Raw genomic sequence first — 11,603 nt, forward strand, 5'->3', positions numbered from 1 at the left:
AAATTAAAGGGGGACTGCTTGTACAAATCAGATTGCTAAGGGTTTTTTGTATGTCTAGAATAATGTATGTATAATACTTTCTTGACTGCACAGTAGATGGCACTAAAGGACCATATTGGTAGTGTGTATTGCCCCCAAATCCTTAAATAATAATTGATCTACTTCCCTGGGAAGAAGTAAATGTGTGGGCAGCTTGAAGTCTGATCAGATAGTCACCATAAGACAAATTAATTGCTTTTTCCTATGCTTGTAGAAAAAAGCAGCTGCTAATCAGAATGTATTTATACTAATTTTCATTATAGGCTACTTTTGGATCAAACCCCGAGGTGACTTCCAATATAATAATTAACAAAAAGGACCTATTGAACCAGCACAAAATTAATTCAGATGGCTTTCAAATAAAACTATTATCACATTGCTCTAAAATCTCTCTCTGGTGTTGCAGGCAATATTTATTTAACAATAGAAGTAGCTATCTGTTACCTGGCTGGTGTATGAATGACCAAGCAAGTCTGCCAAGTGTCTTGACAATAATTTTACTCTTAATTGTCAGGCATGGCTGATGGGGAGTTGACTGGTCACATAAATTGTGCCATAGTTACCTCAGCAAACATTAATATGGAACCACATTGACTAAGCAGCTTGTGGAGGGAAGTTTATGGAACTCTTTACAATCTCCTATGGATTTTATTGCTCTGAAATACATTGTTGTTCTGTGCAAGCCTAAAGGCACAAAGAAAAGCAAACCCTCAATATGGTGCTATGAAAGAAAACCCTATTGAAATGCCCAATGTGCTTTAGCTAAAGACAACCTTCAGTTCTGTCACTGTTCTTCTAGGAAACCAACATCTTCCCAGAGAGATTTCAGTATTTTATAAGGATTATGTCATTGATAAAGTTTCAATTTTAGCATTATTTGAGCCTCTGTACTTTTCATTGCTTCGTTGAGGTTTCGGCACTATCTCATCTTTTATGCCTTCCTCCTTGTGCTGCTGTTGTTGTTGGCATCCATCTGTCTTGAGAGACGAGGGAAGAGTGCACCATTGGGGGTAAAGTAAACCATTGGAGAGTTACAGTGCCTGCTGTGGCTGTAGAGATCGATACGGGAGAGACATGTTTTATTGCAGCTGGGGCAGATGGAGGTGCCCAGATACACCGTGGCATTTCTTCTCTCTGTGCTCCTCCCAGTTTCTCAGGAAACTGCTGTGGATACATGACCTGGCTGTCTCCAGGCACTGCGGCTGTCTGCAAGGGATTTCCACACAGCATAGTTAATGCTGCCAGCCTTCAAGTAATGTTTGCAGACATCTTTAGAACACAGAGTTGGTCTGCCAATGGGCCTGGTGCCTGAAGCCAGACCTGAGAGAGCACACCTTTGTTGGTCTTCATCAGGCTGAACTCCATGCAGGTTTGGGCAAAACAGTTGGTGAGTCTCTGTAGAGCTTCTTTGGAGTGTGCTGTCAAGGCTGCATCATCTGCAAACAATATACAGTGGTGCCTCGCAAGACGAAAATAATTCGTTCCGCGAGTCTTTTCGTCTTGCGATGTTTTTCGTCTTGCGAAGCACGGTCCGTCGCAACTGCGCCTCTTCAAGCGGCTTTAAGAAAAAAGTGCAAGACGTTTTCGTCTTGCGAAGCAAGCCCATAGGGAAATTTGTCTAGCGAAGCAACGCAAAACCGAAAAACCCTTTCGTCTAGCGAGTTTTTCATCTTGCGAGGCATTCGTCTTGCGGGGCACCACTGTATCCTCGTGCAAGCTTGACCTATTTACCCTGCCTCTAGATCAGTAGTCTTCAACCTTTTTAGACCCTGTACCCACATGTATTTGGAGATCCATTTCTTAATATTTTACCATATATTTGCATGGCGGAAAAGCTTCTGTTGTTCCACACCTCAGGTCATTCCATGACTCACTAGCGGCTCCCACAGCCAGTGTGGTGTAGTGGTTAAGAGCGGTGGACTCGTAATCTGGTGAACCGGGTTCGCTTCCCTGCTCCTCCACATGTAGCCGCTGAGTGACCTTGGGCTAGTCACACTTCTCTGAAGTCTCTCAGCCTCACTCACCTCACAGAGTGTTTTGTTGTGGGGGAGGAAGGGAAAGGAGAATGTTAGCCGCTTTGAGACCCCTTGGGATCTCAAATCCAAACTCTTCTTCATCTTCTCCCAACCCACCTGCTGAAGACCAGAGCTCTAGATTATCAGTTTTAAATAAATTGTGCTAGTATTCAGCCTTGAGTGCCCAGTTTGTTTCACTGAATTTATTCCTGCCCTGTATTTCCTGTCGCTTCCAAATCAAAAAGAGGCTTTGACGTTCCATTCAATGGCAGGTATCCTACTGTATCACCACAGGGGCCTTGGGTAAGAAACTAAATACGAAGCTTAAAGAATAATTTAAAAAAGCTATTGACACTATTCAATGGGCCACCAGGATCTGTATGCCTGTTGACAGCCTCCAGATAGTTCCAATAGGTTGAAGCATGACTTCTTCCCCCTTACATAAGCCATGTTGACTGTTTTTCACCATGGCATCATTATTCCTTCAACAGTGAAAAATTGTTCAACCAGAATGTCGGGAGAAAAATTGCTGAGGTTTATGTTCTTTATTTATGGAGACAGAACCTAATCGGTGTCTGCGGAGTCCCAGTGCCAGAAACAAAAGTCCTGCCTTGGATTGTTCACCTCGGCAAAAAAAGAATGGGGCAGTTGTCTTGAGCCAAGCAGTAGTCATCTCTTTTATGCCATGTGTGCGCACATATAATGTGGAAACTGTTGACTAGATTCCTATTGCTCTCGAAGGATATTTTTGCATGGCAGGAAATTGGGCTTTGGTAAGCCCAGTTGGAGCTGCACCAGCTGATTCTACAGAATAAGCTTAACCAACTGCTCACCAGTGGGTTGTTCTCTTGCCACAGAGGTTGTGTATGCAGCAGATCAAGGGGGTGTTGTTGTTTTGGTGTTGGTAGAATGGACTGTGCCACTTCAGACCAAGCTAGGGGAGATGTCATTTTGAATATTCCTTTTTGTGGGGAAAAAAACCCTCACAAAGCTCACCGCAAGAAGAAAATTGAAACAGGATGTGAACTAGAACCTTTCTGCTAGTTTTTTACTTGCAGGATTTTTAAATATATAGAGAGGTGGGGGGACATTTAAAAATAGCACCCCCTACTTCCACTCTGAAGTGGTATGCTCCGTGTTAGACCCTCCTATTCTGCTGCATATGAAATCCACAGAGCATGAAATACAATTACACATACAGTATGCGCCTTTGGCTCTTACCCTAAAGAGTATATGCCCAACTGAACACAATGGAGCCTATTTTTGAATGGTCCTGCATGGGATTGGGCTGCGTGTTTCAGCTGGGCATGAGACTAACACTGAAATCTTATACCTCTATGCAGAAGTAAACTGCTTTGAATAAGGTTTGAGCTTATTCCCAAAAATGTATATAGGATTTCAGCCTTGGGGGTCAAGCGAAAGGCTGAAAGGAAAAGGCAGGCTTTAAAAATGGCCTACAATCTTTCATAAAAATTGAGCAAGTTATCAGGATTTTAATATGATAATAAGCGGGGAATTTTGTGAATTGTGTGTGTGTGCCTGTTTCAACAGAAAGTCCAACAGTATCTACACATAATGCTTGCTTGCTTGAAACTTTGCAGAATGTGGCAAGTTAAGTTGGCTGCGTGTATGGCCTTTGCTCTTTATGACTGTTGTTGCATGAACACAGCCCTATGCCACTAAGGCTGTGTCCGCATTACTGAATTAAAACAGCTGGGTCATTATTTTTCTCATTTGGATCAATGCTGGTTTGCAGGGAAATGCATCAAAACCGAGCGTTTCCTAAGAAATGACAGCATATATGTGGATAGTAGCTAATGTGGTGTGTTCACCCCTTCCTAAGCCAGCGGTGGAAGCACATTGAATGCAGATTAAATGGAATCTATACACACCCTGAGTCTGCTCAGCTAATCCAGGGAGCATTGACTCAGAAAGGAACAGCCTTCCTTCCATTCCATCCAACTGTACTGACTGAAAAATTACCGTATTTTTTGCTCTATAAGACTCACTTTTTCCCTCCTAAAAAGTAAGGGGAAATGTGTGTGCGTCTTACGGAGTGAATGCAGGCTGCGCGGCTATCCCAGAAGCCAGAACAGCAAGAGGGATTGCTGCTTTCACTGCGCAGCGATCCCTCTTGCTGTTCCGGCTTCTGAGATTCAGAATATTTTTTTTCTTGTTTTCCTCCTCCAAAAACTAGGTGCGTCTTGTGGTCGGGTGCGTCTTATAGAGCGAAAAATACGGTAGTTTTCTTGCTTCAGTACAGGGTATAATAATTGGGGTGGGACACAGGTGGCGCTGTGGTCTAAACCACTGAGCCTCTTGGGCTTGCTGATCAGGTCAGCGGTTCAAATCCCCGCGATGGAGTGAGCTTCCATTGCTCTGTCCCAGCTCCTGCCAGCCTAGCAGTTCAAAAGCACCCCAGTGCAAGTAGATAAATAGGTGTGGTGGGAAAGTGGTCAGCATTTCCGTGAGCTCTGGCTTCTGTCATTGTGTTCCATTGCGCCAGAAGCAGTTTAGTCATGCTGGCCACATGACCCGGAAATCTGTCTTTAGACAAACGCCGGCTCCCTCAGCCTGTAGCGAGATGAGCGCCACACTCCATAGTTGCCTTTGACTGGACTTAACCATTCAGGGGTCCTTTATAATAATGGGCTGGGACAAGCCAGTGCCCACAACCCAGTTCCCTTGTTGGCCAGGTGGGACTCGATAGCTCTGGAAGGAGGTGTGTGATTCCTCAGCTGGAGTAGGCTCAGAACAGTTAAGGGCCACACGCCTCAAAAAGCCCAGATACGGCAATCAGCATGCAAAGTACGGAAGGAAAAGAGAGCTGAGCTGCTGTGTCTGCTCAACTGTCCATACTGATGGGCCTTGGCTTGGACGCCCCATAGAGATGGGTCTGTGCTTCGGGTTTGATTCTGAACTGTATCCTGACTGCTGGCCTTGAAACTTGGCTACCTGGATTGACCGTGAACTACATTTCCTGATCTTGGGAATTTGCTTGGGTGGATTGGCCCCCAGATTTGCCGCCAGTAGGCCAGGGGTGCAGGACAACCCCCCAGCATAATTTAGTACTGTGTTCCATGTGTCACTTCCCAAAGCAGCGGCACTGAAGTTCCTACCTGGTAATGTTGTCTTCCACGACATTTAATCTGAGATTTTGTAGGGACTAGCCACTTGATGAGGCCCTGACCTGGAAGATGCCTGTCAGGTGAAAAGTGACATCTCACTCGTTTGGCAATTTATTTCCTTGAAGGGGGAAAACACTCCTGTCGATCTCATTAGAAATGCCCACAGAGGGAGAGCCTACCTAAACATTACACATAAATGTGTGCAGTGAAACCCCCAGTGCCCTTTCTTGAATGAAAACAGTCACTTGGGGAAGAAGTGGCCTAAATTGGGGGGAAAGTGGCAGGAGAGGAAGACAGGGTGCTTAATCCTTTCCCCACCTATCACTTCCCTGCTCTACAGTAAATCTCACCCATAGCACTTTCCCTCCTCATTTGGGAAGATGGTTTGTGGCAGAGATGAAGGATTAAGCATGCACCCTCTGATACACACCACACATTTAAAGCACATTTAACACCACCACCCTGCCAATAAATGTTGGGACCTGTGGTTTAAGGGTGCTAGGAATTGTAGCTCTGTGAGGAATGAAGGGTTCAGGAGGGTGCTTTAAATATACATTGTGTATGCAGCCACACACACACACACAGTCTTTCTCTACCTCTGTGCTCCAACTGGCCCTTCCTTAGGCAGCTTCTCTCAGTCTTTCACTCTCTCCCTCTCTTTAAAAGGCTGTTGGGAATTTTGTTACATGAATTTGCGTGCAGTGTTTAGTTAGGCCCCAAGATCCAAAACCACAGCCCTGGTGAATGTAGTCAGCCACACTTATCACCTGGCTACACTATCCCTTACATAGAACTCCTAATGTCTGTTGCTTTGTTCAGGACACTGATCACCATGGGCCAAATAAAATCCCCTGCTAATGCAAATGCAATAAAACAAAAGCATTTAAAAAGCCCAAACTTGGCCCTTGTGGCAGCACTCTGGCAAACCTCTTCTTGGGTCTTTTGCAAAGCCAAGAACATGAAAGAGGTGAAAGGAGGACAAGGTGTAATCCTCTGGAGTGGCCCTCAGATTTGTTGTGGGATTTGTTGTTGTTGTTGTTGTTCAGGGTGAGGCAGTTGTTTCTTCCTCCTCCCCTGAAGGCAAAAAAGGGGGGGATTGGCAAAGTGTTTGTACATCAGGCTTGAGAATGACTCCACTGATTAGAAGAGCGATATGGGTTCGCTTGGGTTTCTGACCTGAATTTGAATTTTCTGCAAGAATACATTTCTCCTGCTAACATTGTTTTAAAGAGCCTTGCTGACCAGTGGGGGTAGGTTTGTGAAGCAGCTGGACACATAAGGCAAAAAGCCTGTCTCCAACAAAGAAGTGCAAGTTCTCTTGAGAATAGGCAAGCTTTTCTTTGACATTTCTTTGCTTCGGTTCTGGGGCACATAGTTGGCAGTGTGTCTTGCTTTCTGCTTTTGTCCACTGTCGTCATTCTGTGTTACATAATATTCAGCTCACAGAGATTGTCGTGGCAAAGCAAAGAATTAGAGCATGCTAGCATTAGCGTGTGGTTTCAGCTCTCTTGCTCCAAAGCCATCTTTCTTCGTGACCGTCAACAAATGTGCTTGCTTCCATTTTGCGGTCGTCTTAATCTTGGTGTTGGTGACAGATTTAAAGCCATGCAGGTATTTTTCATTCCAGGGCACTCTCAAACCTGACCCTCTGCTAGCAAACAGCTGGGCTCCTGCCTAAATCTAACATCATTGGTTAGTTTAACTGTGACTAAATCAAATTGCTTATGACAATTGTAGAATGTACCATGCTTTTTTCTATAAAAAAGGATTGCTGCCAGTCTTTCAAAAGACACAATTGATTTTTCCAGTTGGTTTTCAGCAAGCTGATTTGTTACGAATTCGGGGTGTTAAGCTGGGTACCAGACCCCTCTAATCCCTGGATCATAAAACTGGAGGGGACCTTATACTCCACGTGGTCAAGGTGTAGGGAACTCTGGGCCTTCCAGATATTGCTGAACCGCAACTCCCACTGTCCCTGCCCATTGGCTGTGCTTGCTGGGCTTATAGTTCAGCAGCATCTCATGGACCAAAGGTTCCCCATACCTGATGTACACCAATGCAGAAAATCCAGACCTAGAGCATACCCAACAGATGGCTGTCCAGCCTCTGTCTGAAGACCTGCAGCAAGAAACAGCCCACCTTCACCTTCTAGGTCAGGGTTTCCCAAACTTGGGTCTCCAGCTGTTTTTGGACGACACATTTGGAGAAACCCTGCTGGCAACTGTTTCTGTGGTTGAACTGCTCTTATTTAGTTAGTTAGTTAGTTAGTTAGTTAGTTAGTTAGTTAGTTATTACCTTTATGGACCACTTTTATCTTCCAAAGAGCTCAAGGTGGTGTACATGGTTCCTCTCCTTGGCATTTCATCCTCTCAATGACCCTGTCTGGTAGGTTAGGCTAAGAGATGGTGACTGGCCCAAGGTCACCCAGTGAGAGTCATGGCTGAGTGGGGATTTTAACCCTGATCTCCCAGGCCACAACACACTAACCACACTGGCTCTGCTCTTGTTTCTCCAAATGCTCAAGAAAAATCTAACTTGTTAGATCTCATCCTGTGCCTAGCAATCTGTGCCTAGCACATGGCGTAGTTGTTACAAATTTTAACTATCAGAATGTCTTGTACCTACCACATTGATCTTAAAAAAGGAAGAATTCTTTCCCCCGGGGCTAAATGCCCTGAAGTCTTCCATGACTACTTAAATGTAGCTGGGAATTGGCAGAATTTGGAGAATCCCTTCTGTTAAACTGACCATCTGCATGGAGTATATTCCAAAACAAGGTCATGGGAAGGCAAATTATGGTGTGAGAAATTGTTGGGAGTTACATTTAAAAATGCTCAAAGAACAAGCTTGGTCTTTAAAATCAAAATGAGCAACCCTGCTATTACATCAAATCTGATACTTTGCTTTTTAAAACACATCTATCATCCCCACCACCATCATTACTAAGACAAGTCGATGCTATTACTTAATAAATTGGAAGATACAATACATTTTAGTATTTTTGTGAGATTGTAACTTTTGTTCCCAGTACCAAAATGAGTTCCATTTATGCACTGGCAGGTATTTCTAAAACATTCCTAAAATCAGTGGCTGGCAGACGAGAAGAGTCTGAAAAGACAGCTTGTAGCTTCAAAGGCTCTTCCCATTTAATGGATTCCTTATGAGCAGAATTCCCATTCCTGTCTTTAGTAATGAATCTAGAATCAGAGACTCATAGAATTGTGGAGTTCGGAAAGGACCCCAAAAGTCATCTAGTCCAACCCCCTGCAATGCCAGAATCTCAACACAGGATCCCTCATCCAATTGGAAACCATACCAGACCCTTAGCTTTGCAAATGTACTAGCAGTTCTATTGCTGCACCCTAGGGGACAAGTATGGTTTTAATTTGGTATAAACAGCTGTTGCTGTGGTGGTTGCAGCAAATCCTATAAAACTCTCGAGTGTCTGTTGACAGTGGTGCATGCAAGCTTTTTAATATAGTGCATCTTTTAAATAAAATTTGCTCCTTCCAAAGGTGGGACTTAGATGCCCTTCCATTCTAAGAAAGAGTTCTCTGTAAACCTAAAGCTTCTACATATACTCCTATATATAGCTGAAGCCCAGGAGCACGCGGCCAGGCAATATATAGATAGTTGTGTATCCTACTTTACAGAGGACAAGCCTCTGTCTGAAGGGCTGTCTGGTCCAAGCTAGGTTTCAAAATAAAGAACCCTAAGAAGGGAGAACTGAGGCCTTGAAGTTGCCCATTGACTTGCTACCTGCTGCCACTTCTGTGGTTGAAGTTCTGGTAGGCTCCAAAAGAATGTGGGTCCTTGGCAAAACCTTGATTCATCCTCAGACCTGAGAGAAATTTGGATATATATTTTTAAATGTACATATCCTCCTCCCTTGTTCTCTTAGAGTGGCAATGGCACCCACCTGAGAGGTGCCAGAACTGAGTCCTGACGAATTCCAGCTGGGAAAAAAAGTCCTGGTTCTAGTGCATCATGTTCTGTAGGTGTTCCAGTCCAGATCTTACACAAAGCTCTGGAGACCTTGTCCTGAGGGAGCTGAGGAATTAGATTTCTGGTGGGCTTTTCTCATGCCTAATGTTTTTAGTTTTACAGTGGTATCTCCAGTTAAGTACAGTGGTACCCCGCAAGATGAATGCCTCGGAAGACGAAAAACTCGCTAGACGAGTTTTTCGTTTTCTTAGCCGCTTCGCAAGACGCATTTTCCTATGGGCTTGCTTCGCAAAACGAAGCTTGCCCCGCAAGCTCCGGGGAAAGCGGGGAAGCGCAGCGCGTCTTCCCCGCTGTCCCCGGACCCCTTTTGAACCAAGGGGCGGCAACGGGGAGAAGCGATTCTCCCCGCTGCCCCTTCCCTTGCTTTAAAACAGGTCCGGGGACAGAGGGGAAGGCGCGCGTGCCTTCCCCTCTGTCCCCGGAGATTGCGGGGCAGGCAACGGGGAGAAGCAATCTTCTCCCCGCCGCCCCTTGCTTTAAACAGGTCCGGGGACAGAGGGGAAGGCGCGCGGCGCTTCCCCTCTGTCCCCGGACGGTCTCCATAGGAACACATTGATTGATTTTCAATGCATTCCTATGGGAAACCGTGCTTCGCAAGACGAAAAACTCGCAAGAAGAAAAAACTTGCGGAACGAATTAATTTCGTCTTATGAGGCACCACTGTACTTAATTCGTTCCGGAGGTCCGTTCTTAACCTGAAACTGTTCTTAACCTGAAGCACCACTTTAGCTAATGGGGCCTCCTGCTGCTGCCACGCCGCCGGAGCACGATTTCTGTCCTCATCCTGAAGCAAAGTTCTTAACCCGAGGTAATATTTCTCGGTTAGCGGAGTCTGGAACCTGAAGCGTATGTAACCTGAGGTACCACTGTATTCTTAATCAAGTGAGGGGAGCCTTTGGCCCACTAGATGTTGATAAACTACAAGTCCCAGCAAGCATGGTCAACGGCCAGGGATGATGGGCGTTGTAGTTCAGCAACATCCATCGGGCCAAACGTCCCCCCCCACTTGCTCTAAATAAATTAAGTGTTTTGCTCACCAGCCTTCCCACGAACAGTACATCTTCCAGTAACTGTGAAACAATGGGCAATTTCATTCATATTTTAAGATTGCAGGCAGGCGATCAAATTATGGAAAATAAATATTAATCCCCCCATCTTGAATGTAAACTATTTCCCATAAAACTGCACATAAAAAGATAGTAACCTATCTCCAGACCCATATTGGGGCTAAAGTTGCCAGTTCCAGTTGGGATGAGCTGTTAAAGTTCTCATAAATTTCAATTAAGGGCATAAAATATATCCTGTCTTTGTGAGGCCAAACATTGCAGCTTTACACAAATATTCCAATCTAGCTCTAAAAGCAATCCATGGTATTTTGAGGAAAATATGCCTAACATTTTTATTTTTAAATCTTCGTATAAATCTATCCCCCTTCATTCCAGCAGTTTTGGGAAATACTTTTTCTTCAGTAGCTAGCAAAGCTGATAAAAAAATAAAAAATAAAAGTTCCCTTCCAATTTCTTATTGAATGATTCAGAGGTTCCAGCAGAACGATGCTAAAAAGTGTCAGCTTTGAGCAAAGCAATCTCAGCAGCCTGATGGCTTCCCAACATCATTATAACTCACGAACGTCTTCACCTTGACAAAAAGAAGGGATAAAAAACTACAGTCATACCTTGGGTTAAATGCGCTTCGGGTTGAGCGCGTTCAAGTTGCGCTCCACGGCAACCTGGAAGTAACAGAGTGCGTTACTTCCGGGTTCTGCCACTTGCGCATGCGCAGACGCTCAAAATGACTTCAAGCGCATGCACAGAAGCGGCGAAAACAACACGCGCGTGCGCAGACCTGCCATCGCTAGTTACGGTTGCTTCTAGATGTGAATGGGGCTCCGGAACGGATCCCGTTCATATCTAGAGGTACCACTGTATTGCTCCTAATTTGTTATGCGGGGGGGGGGGGAGATGGGAAGGAGTTGGTTCCAGAACTAGCTAGAAGTACTTTTACTAATATTCAGTGTATACATGCATATAAATATTCTTGGCATATACATCTACATGATCTACTTATATCTACATGATATAAGTGCTTAATTTTGATTTAATTCAAACAAACATTACAGCAAACCATGGTTTGCACTAAACTGGCAAACTGCTTTATATTGTTAAAACGGTGCAACTTCTTCCTCACTTGATGAGAGATGTATAATCTGCATCTTCCTGAAATAGGTCAAACTATCAAACGATATTATTTGTTAAAATACTGGAATCACTCAGATTGTTTTATTCTGTTTTTGTTGTGTTTATAAATAATAGCTACAGGCTTTTTCTGTTTTGCATGAACAGTAACACTTACAAAAAACATTGGAGGGAATGAAACTTACATTGCATCATTAATCCACATACAATGAAGCCACCTT

Source organism: Podarcis bocagei (assembly GCF_964188305.1).
Source record: "Podarcis bocagei genome assembly, chromosome: 10".
Classification (NCBI taxonomy): Eukaryota; Metazoa; Chordata; class Lepidosauria; order Squamata; family Lacertidae; genus Podarcis; species Podarcis bocagei.